Source organism: Phalacrocorax carbo, chromosome Z (assembly GCF_963921805.1).
Source record: "Phalacrocorax carbo chromosome Z, bPhaCar2.1, whole genome shotgun sequence".
Classification (NCBI taxonomy): domain Eukaryota; kingdom Metazoa; phylum Chordata; class Aves; order Suliformes; family Phalacrocoracidae; genus Phalacrocorax; species Phalacrocorax carbo.
Genome location: NC_087548.1, coordinates 34,631,506 through 34,646,170, shown reverse-complemented (window position 1 = coordinate 34,646,170; position 14,665 = coordinate 34,631,506).

Genomic DNA, 14,665 nt, shown 5'->3' with positions numbered 1-14,665 from the left:
TCTTTCAGCCAGTAGGCTGTTTCTTGCAGAAAGGGCGGCCTGTTATCAGAGATGCATGTGCTATCTTTGAGGCTTGCTTACACATGCAGTACATCCAGAATATCATTACCTCACAGCTTTCTATAGAAATTCACCTTTTAACAGCACTGAAGGTTGATCATCTGTTCCTCCACAATTTAAATGAAGGTTTTGCAGCCCTCATTTTCCCTCCCACAACAGTCCCTCAGCCACAGCTTGGAGGGCTGAACATTCTTCGTGGTAAGAGTCAATTACATGAATACAGAGCTGAGTGAGGTTTGTCAATCATGCTTCCAGCCTGCTTCAGGCATCCTTTACTAGTGGACAGCTATTTGCAGTTGGCAGGTTGGCAATGCAGTTACCTACAGGACTGCAGCTAAAGCAAGATGAGTGACTAACATTGTCCCGCAAACCCTTCCAGCCTCTTTTTGGCCTTATTTATTTCTTGCATGTATAAAGCTATACTTAGCATATCCAGACTACCACTATCCTGAAATGCAGCAGACTTTACAGAGTTTGTTCTGTGATTATTTTTTTTTTGCTCCAAATGCCAGTGGCAGGGAAGCTGTTTTTCTAAGTGCTTTGAAAACAAGTTCCAGCAAAACTGATCTTTATCAGATCCCGTTTAAAAGGCTGCACATACTGATTAGTGAACAGGCCAGTTAAATTTTAATCTGAGTTACATAAAAGATTGTTCACAAAGTGGCACATATTGACATTGTTCTCACAGCCATTAACTTGCAGTTGGAAAGTGAAAAGGCCAAGACAGATGTAAAACCTCAATGTGTGTGTGCATGTACGTATGAACAACTTCTAGATAGGTTATGATAGAATCACAGAAACCTTTCTGCAGCATTGTGGCTGGTCAGTGTTTTGTTTTTCTTTCGGGGGGGAGGGGGATGGTGCATTGCAGACTAATATTTAATTAATTCAGTAGGTCTTTTGGAGGAAACATCCTTGTCTTGGGGACCATCTGTCAATGCACTGAAGATCTTTTTCATATAAGTTTAGAGGAGCAGTGAGGCAGTGCCCAGAAATCCACGGGTGGCCTGAGCTGGGAAGATTTCTAAGTAAAGGCAAAGGGATACAACACAAAATTTAGTTGAGTTGCCCACATACAATTCTACCTATTCATTTTTAAAAGGATGTGCTCTTGGATGCTATTCTTTGTGAAGGTCCTGCAGTTACTGCAAGTAAAGACACACGTGCCTAGATAAACCAAACTACCACTCCTGAGATCTGTAGAATTGCACCAGTGCAGCCTAGGAAAAATGCGAAGACAGTCTGGTGCTTTAGTTCTTTTTTTTGGATTACTGATAGTATTTCTTACCTGTAATGAAACCTGAAGCAAGAATTTTTTCAAGTAAGTAACCTCTGATCTTTAACATTCATTTTGAAGTATTTACAATGTTTCTCTTCTAATTATTTTGAAAGGACATGGAGTTTTTGTAGGGAATTAACATTTTTTTCTGTGTTGTAAAGTCAGACTGTAGGATATTTTCAGATACAAGAACAAGTAAGTTCTATAGTGTGCCCAACTCAGAGGTCATTTACATACTTGTGATACCTATTAATCTACATCAGAGACCTTTCATATTTACACTTGTGTACCTCAGATGATGAAATGGTCCAAGGCATTTGGCTCTCCCTCTGGTTTCAAATGCTGTTCCATTAGCATTGGGTATGACTTCACTTACACGCGGGACTGCTTCTTAAATCGCCACGGGGAAATTTGTCCTTGATTCACTTTTGGCCACAGGAATTAGCTATTAATCAAAACCCTAGGCACATTGCTATAGCTAAAAGTTTAGTGAAGCGGCTTGCAATGGCCAGCTGCTGCATGAAGTGGTAAGGCCACATGAAAACGATACATGCACAAGCATCAGAAGAAACAGAATACAAAACAACCTCAAGAGCTGGAGGGCAAAACTTATTTTCCTTAACCTATTTGCTGCTGAGTCTTTGGAAAGTCACACATCCTCCTTGTTAATTGTAATCAGTCCCAAAAGACAGCTAAGGCTGTCTTTCAGGCTGTGTCTTCACTGCAGTGAAGTCTCAAAATGATGGGTAGTGCAGTCTTCATCTGTGAGGAAGGATCAGAGCAGGGAAGACAGGTCAAAAGTAGGGAGATGGCCCTCCATTTTGTCGCAAAAACTGTGCCTTTTATTAAAGCTTGAGCTAGGCTCAAGTGCTGGCTCAGGAAAGCCAACCACACAATAAAACTGTATGGTTTGTTGACCAAAACAATTTGTCAAACCCACACATCACACGTGTTAGTAGTGATGATTAAACCCAACTTCCTCTCCACTGTGGACGTGGTCTTAAACTTTCTTGCACCAAAATTGTGTGGGTAATTGTTTGCTTTTGTGCTCTGCCCAGCATTACTTAATTGGGAAAATTTGCTTGGCAGGAGGGAGATGGAAGCTGGAAAGGACAGAATCCTTGTCAACAATCTTTGTGGTTCCCAAAAATGGGGGGTGAAAGACTGAAAACAGGTGGTTAAACACTGCATAAGTGGTGGTATGTGTGGTTGCTGACAATCCAGAAAGTGAGGATAAGCAAAGGTATCTGACTGAAAACTTTAGGAGCCACATGCTGTGCTGTCCTGTCTCAGGAGAGGTGCAGGAGAGCTTGGCATTGCCTTTCTGGTGCTCTATAATCACTCTTAGTGCTTACAGAGCACCTGAGTAAGGCATGTCTCAGAGAGGTCAAGAAATTTCCTGCCTAGGTATTTCTGCTGACAATAGGTAGTCTGGGAAAATTGTGCTCTATCACTTAAGAATCAGTAGAGAGATCTGCTAAGCAATCTCCTTTCTGTTTCCCTTAAACAGCAAACTTTGTCTTCTACACATCTTACAGAGACACCAGAGTTTCAGATTTGTGTATTTTGATCCCTAAAGCCCAGTTAAGATTAAGCAGGGACACCTCCAAAATAAAACAAAAGGAGGTGTGTTTTGCGAAGTGCAATTACCCCAAGAAACTGTCTTTGGATTATGTTGTGGCACTCAGACCTAAGAGATGAGGCAAGCTGAAAGCAAGCAGCAGTCTGAAAGATGGATAATGTTTAAAGTGAAACTCAGTTCTAGAGAGAAGTAGTGGATGTATTGTATGCTTTATTAATAGGCTCCTAAGCTAGACAATGTGGGAAAATAAATCTGAATTTCAAGTTGAAAGTCTTTCCTCTCCATCCGTATCATTATTGTTTCCTTCCTTGCTTTTTCCAAAGACCTATAATTACTACTTTAGCAGATAAAACCTGTAACTGGAGTTAAGGAAACTAGTAAGCATCTGTCTTTGCATTAGTGATTAAATCAAGCAGGGCAGATCAGAATCAGATTTGTAAAGCATAAATTCACCTTGTAGCCAAATCAGTTAAAAGTAACACACTCCTTACCGTCTGCTCAATAGAAGTTTCCAGCAGTCGTGCTGCAAAAATCCTTTGGAACTACTGTTATGGGCAAATAATTGACCAACAATCCCCGTGCTTTAAGGGATGATCAGTCCAGTGGGTGGCATCAGGGGCCTCTGGCCTTCAAGGAGTCAGAGCAAGTACCCATTTTGCATCCAAATGTATGTTTTTAAGCCAAAATGTAGTTGTGATGCAAATCCTGCTACATGATTCCACCTGTTAAAGGTATAAATTTCTGAACATTATGAAGAAACTTGTTCAAATATCCTGATAGAATATAAAGAAAATCCTTACTAAATACTTTTATTTATCTGGGACAAATAGGATGTAAATTGCCAGAGAAGTCTTACCATATGTTAAGGACTGTCTGCTGTTCCAGACTATGTGATGGAACTCACGACTTTTCTTCACTTTTGGTAGAGGCTTCAGGTATCATCCTGAGGAATTCATAGAGTTAAACACAGGCACAGCTGCCAGTTCAGGTTATTCCAATGCTTGACTTCACTGAGATCTACCTGCAACAATGCTGTTCAGTTATGACTTGATTATTCCAGGAGATTTGGAGAGGTGCTCCAACAGGAGATGCAGGTAAACTGCAGACTGCATTAACACGGTAAATGTTTCCAAAGAAAATCTGTAGGGTGGAACTGTTGTTTCTGAAGACCTGATATCCATTGTATTTATTTTTCAGTGTAGTTACTCTGGACTAATTCTCATGTGGCTCCTTCAGCTGACTGTCCTTGTGGCACAGCTTCAGCTTTAGTGTCCTCCAAAAAGTGTCCACTCTGGGTGATCCACTACACGAGGTGAATTAATATGGTCAGAGATGTACTTTAGGAGTAAACTCCTGATCCAGACTGAAGCACTAATGAAGGGAAATCCAGACAAAAATGACATATACTTGAAATGAAGTTTTGACAATACAAGGTAGTTGTTAGCAATCAAAATTGTTGATAATTTTTAGAAAATGTTTTAACCAACAGATTTGTTGTTATGATATCTGCGCCTTGATAAAGAGAGGTAGTGTTCACTTGAGGTCCAAGTCTAACCTGTTTCAAATGAAGGACATAATCAGTGCGTTTGCTTGTAAGAGGCTGCATGCGAATATGGAGGAACTGGGCTGTGGCTTAGGTCAAGCTTGTGCATTCTTATACAGAACAGCATCTGAGTGATGGGATTTAAGTATGTGTTTTAGTCCTGTCCTCAACATAGATGCTTCCGTGTTTTATGGCCTCAAAACAATGGATCCTTTTGCACATGATTTGGGAAGGAAATACTAGTTGGTGTTCAGGAAATGCCATTGAAATATACACCTCTACAGCATTTAGAGTCTGCCTCTCCAAGTTACTGCTTGGCCACTGCAGTTTCATGAATCAGTCCTCAGCTTAATGCAGTGAGCCAGTATGATGAATCATACACAGCACCTGGGAAGTGGCATTCCAGGCTCTTTGCCAAAGATTAGTCACCATCTCTTTGAATTGGACCTAGGACCTATGCTTACTACCAGTTACACTGAGTCCATCAATAATTGTAGCTTATTTAAGGACTATACAGGGAATGAGGTTCACATGGAAGATTATAATGTACAACTTATTCTGAGAAGGTACACTTGCCTGTCTTCTGTATCCAGGAAAGCTGCAGTGCTAAAGGTAGGAGCAATTGGAAAATCAGCAAAGACCAAATTTTATTTAGAGATTTGTGGGTTGAAATTGATACCGTCTACTCTAGCCAGAAAGTCAGAGGTGGTGAAGGAACAAGCAAGCAGCTTCAGGCAGATGAAGTGCGCAGCACTGTTTCACCCACAGTGGGTAGAAGTAGTGCAGATGTTAATGCTGCCAAAGTCTGAAACTCGGCGTGTTTCTCTGGGAGGGCATGGCGCAGTGCTGCTTTCAGGCGAGAGGACTTTCCAAGCACTGTGCTCCAGCCTGGCCCTGCCAAGTGCAGAGTTTCACATCCTGCTCAGACAATGGGCTTTGCACCCTGATGCAGGGCAGCGCTTCGCAGATCATAACTGCAGATACGTGCAACAAGGGCCAGCAGGTACTATTAGGTTAATCCAAATTTTGGCTTTCCTACCCTTCCCTTCTTTTCTGTGCTTTTCAACAGCTGCTGAACATGGCAGTGATAGTTTTTCAAGAGTTATTAGCTCTGTGTGTCACTTTGCCCTGATTAGCTGTAAAATATTACTGAGACACTGCTGGAGCAGTTCAGGGAAGATCTAGTGAAGTGGAACAATCTTCATTGGATTGCTGCCTTTGTGATCAGTAGCCTCTGATGTTGCACCTTATGCTTCATTTATTTAATGGAGACATTGTAGGAAGAGGAGAGATTTTCTCTTTTTCTGTCTGCTGTGTCTCTGTGAATGGTCACTAAACCACAGGTTACCATTTGTGTTTTCACTTCAGTGTTTCTAAGGTAGTAAGATATGAATCCTGAATTAGGTTTTTGAGTCAGAGGTGTGAGAGATACATGTTTATATATAGTATAAATATATGCTATACTATTATATAGCATATAGTGTATATTTAGTATACATACAGTAAATATACAATATACATATATACGCACTATATAGTATATAGTGTATATTTAGTGTACATATAGTATATATATACATACACTATATAGTATATAGTGTATATTTAATGTACATGTAGTGTATATATATGTACACTAGAGTATACTACAGTGTACGCTATAGCGTAAAAATATGTGTAGAATATATAATAGTATGTATATACACTATATCTATATATAAAAGCATATATAGTGTATAGATATACTATTTTATACGTTTGTGTATATATATATGTGCACACTGTTTTCATTGCATTTAGCCTCATCTGGTTGCTGTTGGAACCAATATTTAGAAACATGGAGCCATATAAAGCAGATTGCAATGTCTTATTACAAACTTTCTTGAGAACAAAACAGGTGAGTTAGCTCTCACTGTGCTTTAAAGTCAAATGGTCCTCACACACCTGTTATAAACCTCCAAATAATATATCCCAAATCCAAGTACCTTCAAAGTGTTTGCTTTCAGGAGTTATCTTAATAATTTCCTTTTCTACTGCCATGGGTACTTATGTACTTGTTATTAACGCTATTCTCCATCTTGTCTTATTATATAATTATTATTTACTGCATAGAAGTGTTGCATTTTAACACACTGTGACAACTCAAAAATTATAATGATAATTTAATACCTAGAATCTATATTATATGTGTGTGTATGTATATCGTTTAGGGGAATTAAAAGGACTTAAAGGAAAGCCTCTGCTTGCCAGGTACGATGCATAGGCCACTTGCTTCTGTTCAAAAGGCATTACATCTCAGATTGGGGAAACGGGACTGGTCTAACCTATAAACTGGCACATGTTTGTTATCAGCAGTACTGTTTTTTGGTGTCAGCAGAGATCCCATCCCGTGGTGCTCCATATCCCATGGCGCAGCAGAGCAAAGGAAGGTCAAATGCCAGAGGGCTGCTGGACTTCGCAGGGCTGGGTCAGGTGCACCAGGACAGGTGAGAAGCAGCACGCACTGTGTATTGGGACTGTGTTCTTCTTGCGGGACACCTCGTCCAGATTGGGACTGAGAGTAGAGGCTTTGGAAGACCTACCATTTGTTGGAAATTTGGAAACCAACCATTTGGAAACCAACCATTTGGAAACCTACCATTTGTTGTGCTTGATGTGCAGGAAGATGGTTGCAGAAGCCTATCCCTTCCACATGGCAGTGACCACTAGACCATACAGATGATAGAATCAGTTCAGCCAAAGTGACCGAAGAAACTCCAAAACTATTTTAGTTGTAGACACTATCACAGTATAGTGTTTTCCTGAGAGATTTCTTGAATCCATTCCTTTTTCTTTTTTTTTTTTTAAAAGTTTTAAAGAGGAATTTTATTCAAAATTACACTTCCTTAACTTAGAAGAGCTCTGGTTCTCAGGAGGCTTAAATATTTTGTTATCTTCACATCCACTGAGATTATCAAATGTCTCTTAAAAGTATGTAGGAAAAATCAAACACCCACAAGTAGATCACTTCCAAACCAGTCTCAGACTAATTAGCCACCTACATTAGTTAACTGAAATACTTTCTTAGATCTTACCCCTCATCTCACCCTTCACCCCATTTAGACTATGAACCTCAGTCCTTCCAGGATCCCAAATCTTAAATATTTTCCTCAGGGTAGTCATGTAATACTTTTCATTCAGGAACATGTTACTTCCCAGCACAGTAAGGAAAAGAGCTGACTCTAAGCAATTTACCCACAGCACCACTGGAGCACTTACCAGGGGAGGTACCAGCTCACAGCTGCCTTAATGACAAAGGATATTATGTCCTTTCCCATGCAAAGTACTGAAACTTTCTTTGGGCCGGCACCTTGTAGAGTGTGAGACTGCCGGCGTTGCTCACTAATTGCATCACTTAACATAAAAGGAAATCATGAAGCTATATACATTGTTTAGCAATGCTAAACTGTATTAGCTATTGTAAGATGTTCTGTGGAGAAAGGGGGTGCCCTTCTCCCCCCTTAATAGTAAATTAATAGTAAATAGGGCTGAAAAGGCTGTAATACCAGAGCCAATCTGATTCAATAAAAACATTCAAGTGGGAGAACATAAAAGTTTGGAACAACTTACTGGATCTGATACAGAGTTGACCAGGGAAGTTGTATCTGGTCTTGAAATTATCATCACAAGAGATATGTCAAAATATTCAAAGAAAATTGAAGCATGATTTAAAAATTGATGGTCATGTCTGGAGTCTTTAAAATTTTGGGACAGCTGCTGACATACTGGGATGGGATTTGGTTTTGATATGGCTGGCATAGAAAATGGTTCACAGATACAGCCTAAAAATTCCATTGTAGGTGTTCTTGAGCTTGAATCCCATGGCCTTATGCTTCCATAAACACAAAGATGTGAGTGGTGGGGGGGTGCTCTAATCTTTCTCTTTATTTGGGAAGTTTTCATATGTTACCCCTTACCAGTGTGACCAAACTGTCAGCCCAAGGGGCAGCTCCAGTTTATTAGAACTTCAGGGTTGCGTGGGAGGTGGTAGGAAAAGACTGTCAGGACAGCATCTGAAACATGTCAACCAAACATTTATTTCTGTCAACTCACAGCCCTAGGCTTCAACTGGGATTATCCATGCAGCCTGCAGAGATGCCCCAAACCTGGTAAGGGCCTTCTGAAAGACTGAAAGAAACCCCCTTGTTGTAAGTCCTTCAGCTCTGTGATCTGCAACAGCACCTATTGCTCTGCACACACTTGAATGTGAAGTTCCCAAGCTCTGCCTAATAAATCCTGACCACACTGAACCTGACTGCAACTGCCCAGCTGGTTTTAAGAAAGGCAATATTTCACTTGGGAAGCCTATTATTTAGTGTCAGAAACTGCAGAATCTCAGCAAGAGGAAAATAAAACCTCTTCAGCTGAGACACTCCAAAGAAATAGAAAGTTGTGCCAGAATTGTTCCTATATCTGTCCTGAAGATGAAATATGTAGAGCCAAGTAAGCAGCAGACCTCAGATAAGGTGCATTTAGCGTTGCCATGTGATGGTAACTTGGTTATGGTTGCCAAGAACAGTAACGATCTATTTAATGCAGTATCTGTGATGGGTTAATAATTGAAACTCGCAGCTGCTGTTGCAAGGACATGGTGTTCAGCCCTTTATTCGTACCTGGATTTTGGCTGCTAACTGAATCTTAACCAGTTGGTTTGATTAACTGTGCCCTGGTATATCTTCTGTTAAAAGGACAGTAATTACACATTCCAGGAAAAAGAGAAAAGAAAATCAGTGGAACAGATTGGGATAGGCCCGTGGTATTTTATTTCAACTACAGAACAAAAAAGTAACTCTTTTAAATTGGCTTCTGAAATAAAGATGCAGTTGGATGGAATTATGGATCTGCCTGTTGCAGAGAAGTAAAATAACCTATGGGATTGCATAATGAATTTCCCTATTAGTCTCTGCATGAAGGACTCTTAATTGGTGCTAAAATAATAGGCCATTTGTGTCCAGCACTGTAAAGATGATGAGTCTTTCCTATCCAAGAAGTTATTTCATGCAGGAAGGAATCTTGCAGACCACGTATAAAAATACCTTGATCTCTGACCTTGTTTGCTGGAGGTTATATAACTTTCCCCAGATAATTATTTTGCTGCATTGATGAAAAACTATTGAGCTGTTATTTAATGCTTAGCTACTGCACTGTGCTTTTGAAAAAGAGGCCATAAAAGGATTTGCTCTGTCTCTCTCACTTTTATAAAATTTAGTACAACTTTTTGTCCTGAGCCTGTTCACCTTTTCTCAGCTGAAGGTCTTAGTGCTTTGGAAATTTCTAGCTTGAGCCCAAACTAAAGAAGTTGTCTTCCTCTGAATCATGGAAAAATATATCTGCCTGCAGAAAATCAGTGAAAAAAAAAATCCAGGCGGAACTGGGTTGCTTAAACACATTTGTTCAGTGTAATTTAAAGTGCTTTATCTGAGACATATCCACTGGCATGTAAGAGACAATTCAGCCTCAGAAAATTTTCTGGGTTTGTTTTGTTCAAGAAGGCTTTGCTGTGCCTTCCAATTAAGAATCTGAAAGCCTTGTGAAAAGGAAACTATCGATGCTTCCTACTAATTTCCTTAGAGGCAGAAATCATCCTGAACATTACCTTGTGAATGTATCTGTTTCTAACTACATTTCAGAGCAGCAGTGCTGGCACAGGAAGGAAACTGTGCCTTTGATTTCACAGGCACTCTGCACATGCACTCAGTCTGACAGTTTTGGTGTGTAGGATTTGAATCTGTGTTTATGCAAGTCTTTCCTGTTAATACTAAACGAGCACAGGGCTCACTAGCCAAAAAATAGCAGCTCCTACCTGGGATCATACTGAATTTTCCATGACACCAGTTCTGGATTTCTGTCTATGGCCATCCTGCTTTCCTTGTACAAATTTAGGGACAGAACAATTTTTAGGGTCTGATTTCCCGTTAATTTCAAGGGTAATAAGATGCCTAAGTAAACTCCTGCTGTTCTGGAAATTTGCCTCCAATTCATGGAAGTGCTTTAGCTTCAGTGAACTCTCTTCACGCATTTGGATTTACACCGGTATGCCTTGTTGGGTTCATTGCTCTTAAATCTTCAGCAAGTAATTGTTTTTCTTCTCTCCTCTTGGCTTACTTACATTTCTTGTGAGTCTTGTTACAGAACAGAATAAAAATGTGTGAAAAGGGACACTGTAGGCATAAAAAAAAGAAAATCAGGAATCAGGAAGTTGAGAGGGTCAAATGAGTCAGTAAAAAGAAACTACAGCCACTCCTACCTCTAATCATTTTGACTGTGTATTGTTCCTAAAGATTTGAACTCTAAAACAGACAGCTCATTTGAATTTTTAGTGCAGTCTTGGTTGCCAGGTAAAGTAAATAATAACATTGTATTATGCAAAAAACTTTGCCCTTTTTTCTGGGGAGTTCATTTTGCAGTTCATGAAACCTGAATTCAAGCACTGGGATCATCCTCCTGTCTCACTAAGAACATTGTGCAGTCCCAGCCTGGTTTCTGTCACTTCATATTCTCTTAGCAAGGGATTCTCCTGTTGCTCCCATGTCTTTGATTTCCCCTGAGCTAGTGAAGAAAATTGCACATAGGATTTCTGGAAGCAAATGTCTGGATATGCATCCACTGACACTTGTAAAAATTGTGTGCCGCATTCTGGGTACAGATGCCCACTCTGCATGAGGAGCACTGGCTCACAGTAACACTTGCTGTTGACATGGGACCCCTAGTAGGTGAGGATCCAGCTCTGATCCCACCCAACTGCACAACCTTCTCTCAGAGGAGTGAGAGCACTAAGAGGGTTTGAGAACAAGCAGGAAGAAAGTCTGCAGAGAGAAAAGGATGGTAAGATTACAGACAGGGGGAGGGTGGTTGGAACAGGATCATCAGGTGTGCGAGGATCCAAGAGGGAAAACACCTACAGGAGAAGTGCACAGTCTAAAAAAAAGAAAACAGGCAGGTTAATTTAAGGTCTCCCGGGTGTTACCAGTGGATGGTGCTGGTGGCAGAGGGCAGCTTGGTAGCACTGAGAATCTGGCCTGCAGAGCTCCAGGCACTGGCTTTTCTCCCCCTGTTCACCGATGCTTGCCTCATCAGCAAAGGATGTTTGAGTCCCTTATCAGGGTGGCAAGAAGACCTGAATCCTACCTGTCTTATGTGTGTCAGCTGAGAAACAGCTGTTTCATATTTTTCAGTTGCGTGTATCTTGCCTGCAGGGTCTTTTCATATGGCTAAGCAAGCCCCCCAAACTTACCCAGAAGGTTGCTTAAAAGATAAATGTCAAATTGAATAAAGTTTTGTGGGTTTTTTTTTTGGTTGTTTTGTGGTGGTTCGGTTTTTTTTTTTTTAATTAAGAAATGGTTACTTATTTGCAAAATTTTGCTGGACTTGAATTGAATGCACTGAATGACTGAACTGACTGCTGAAAACACATTGCTTGAAGCAAGCCTCCAGGGCCACCCCTCCAGGGTGGAAACAACAGCAGGCATATTGGGTCAACAAAAATATGCTAGGAGTTGTTATCTCTGACTGTGTTAATAGGCAGACTTCTCTAATGAGTCAAATGGCAATAACTACCACTTTCACTTAAAAATTGCTCTATGGAAGTAGGCTCCTCTTTTTTTTTACCTTTTTTACCTCTATCTTTTTGTTATTTAAGTTTTCAGCTTTCTCTCCTTTTCTCCTTCTTATTGGTACTTTATCAATTATTAACCAAGCTTTCCCTAGCTTCACGTATTTAAAACATTTGGTGTGACTTCAGCATTCCCTCATGATACTTTTGAAACCTGTTGATCTACAGCTATACATAACTTTTCCTTTCATGCTGCTTGATTTTTATGCATAACTTAATTTGTAACAGTTGTCTAATGATGCATTTGTACTACCTGTGACAAACATATTACATTCATACAGACTCAGGAGTTGAGATTGTTGCAGCAAGAAAGGTTTTGTGCTTGGACTTAATAGGTAGGAAGTCATAGATTAAATCTGGTATGGTCCTTCTCGGAACTCAGCATGACCTAATCAAAATGCTGTCTGTCTAACCTTTTATCTTTCATTCTTACAGGCTGAAGAAGAAGAAAACAAGTTATTGGTCTTGGGTTTAGATTTTGGAAGTTAAAGAGCAACTCAGTGAGATAGCTTTTAATTTGGACCCATAGCCCGTTCACGTAAATGTTCATCTCCAGAACTTTCAGTGTAACAGAATGGCTTGGCCATTCTGAGAAGCTGTTTCCCTCCGCTGCATGAAAACAAAATGTCGATTGATGTGATACATCGTTAAACGCAGTTCCAATGACGGCTGTGACTCAGATCGTATAGTATTCAGTGGCATGCTTACACTCTCAAAACACAACTTCAGTAACTAATAGGTTACAGATGGGAGTTCTTCTCAGAAAGTTCCCCCCCAGGCCCTCCCAGATACGTAGCTTTTCTTTCCCAGCAAACAGGGAGGTATTCAGTGTTAAAGTACTGCTGAAATGCTCAAAAGTGGTTTCTACTGGCTTACTATTTCAGTGACATTGCTTTAATTCAAGACTAGTGGCATTGTCCTACAGCATGCATTATGCAATGTTTGTTCATACTATTGTGGTAGGTTAATTGCTGTGCTGATTGTTTATTTTAGTGTAGGTTGCATATATTTTTCAAGCAGTCAACATGGTTTGCCTTTTGTATTTGTATTATTGGCTTCTATACACAGTCTGTTTCAAAATTCTATTAAATCCACTCCCTTTTTCCTTTCCTGTCAACAACACAGATCATTTGTAGAATCAATAGTAAACTCTCCCCAGCCTTCAATTCAATGTCAAACTACAGATCAGCTCCATCAGACATTTTTGAGTAAGGAAAAGCACATAAAATGTTGATTTATGCCTGTTTCATATGCATAAATATATACAAATATCTATATATGTATATATACACCTATGCATTTACTCCTCTCTGAACTAATTATTCATGTTGTGTTTCATTCTTAAACAAACAAATGACATCTGAGAGACATGACATGGATCTCATTCTTTTGTTTAGGGTTGGGGTTTTTTTCATGGGAAAAAGGGTTCTTGTTTGCCTTTAAATCTTCTGGTAACTTATATCTATTGAGAAAATGCAGGTTCCTTCTTTGGCTCAGTCACATATCATAGGTCAGAGCAAGAAAAGGTTTATCTTTTCTTATAGTGAATTGGGTCAACAAAGTTATTGCTGGGATCTGCCAGTTTGTACGTATTCAGAACTTGATGGAAGTACATCTTCCATACTTAACTGTCATATGATGTGATCACTTGTCCAACATGGTGATACCTGCAGGTGAACGTGCACAGGCAATACAAGGACAGTACTGTTCTTCTAGGAGCTGAATTTATTTCCTGCAGGTACTGCACTTGATGGATTTTGAAAGGAAGATTTGTTAAGTAAGTGCCAAAACCAACAAAGAAGAAAAGTCATCTTTCACATGAAACAAGCACTTTTTAAAGAACTGAGCATGTTACTGGTGGCTGATATACTTTAGCTTAAGGCCATCACATAAATTATATTTGACAAATTAGTTATGCACACCTGTTTGTATCAGTGTTATGAAATACTAATTTCAATATAACTTCTGTTTACCTGAACTTATTATTCCCTTTTCAGTGTTGTTTTTAGGGTTTTTCTTGTGTCTAGGCATACTAATAATGCTTCAATATCTTGGTTTACAACTAATTGAGGCAAACACATTATGTCATGTTATCCCTCCCATTAAAACGAGGCCAATGATCCCCATCAAGAGCTCCAGTCAAACTTTCAGAAAAATCAAGGAACATAGATTTGTTATCCTACATCAATTACTTTTCATGCTGATGTAACAGACAGAACACCATTGATTTGTTTATTTTAAATGAAATTGCAACACATGATGCATTTCTGTTCATTTGATTTTTTTAAGCTGTGTGAAATATTTTCAGCTGAACTCTATGTGATGAACTGTCAGCTTTTTAGAAATTTGCTAAAATATAAAAATGGCAGTGATCAAGTTTGAATTGAAATACAACACCTGTGAAAAAAAAAAGCTGGTAGAGTAAATTACAGCATAAGCATAAACAAATAAATCTTCCTAAATATAAATTACTGTAGCTGTATTGACTAGACAATCTGCCCCAGCGTGTCTCAGGAATGTGTCTTTTTTTTTTAATGTGTCTATACTTCT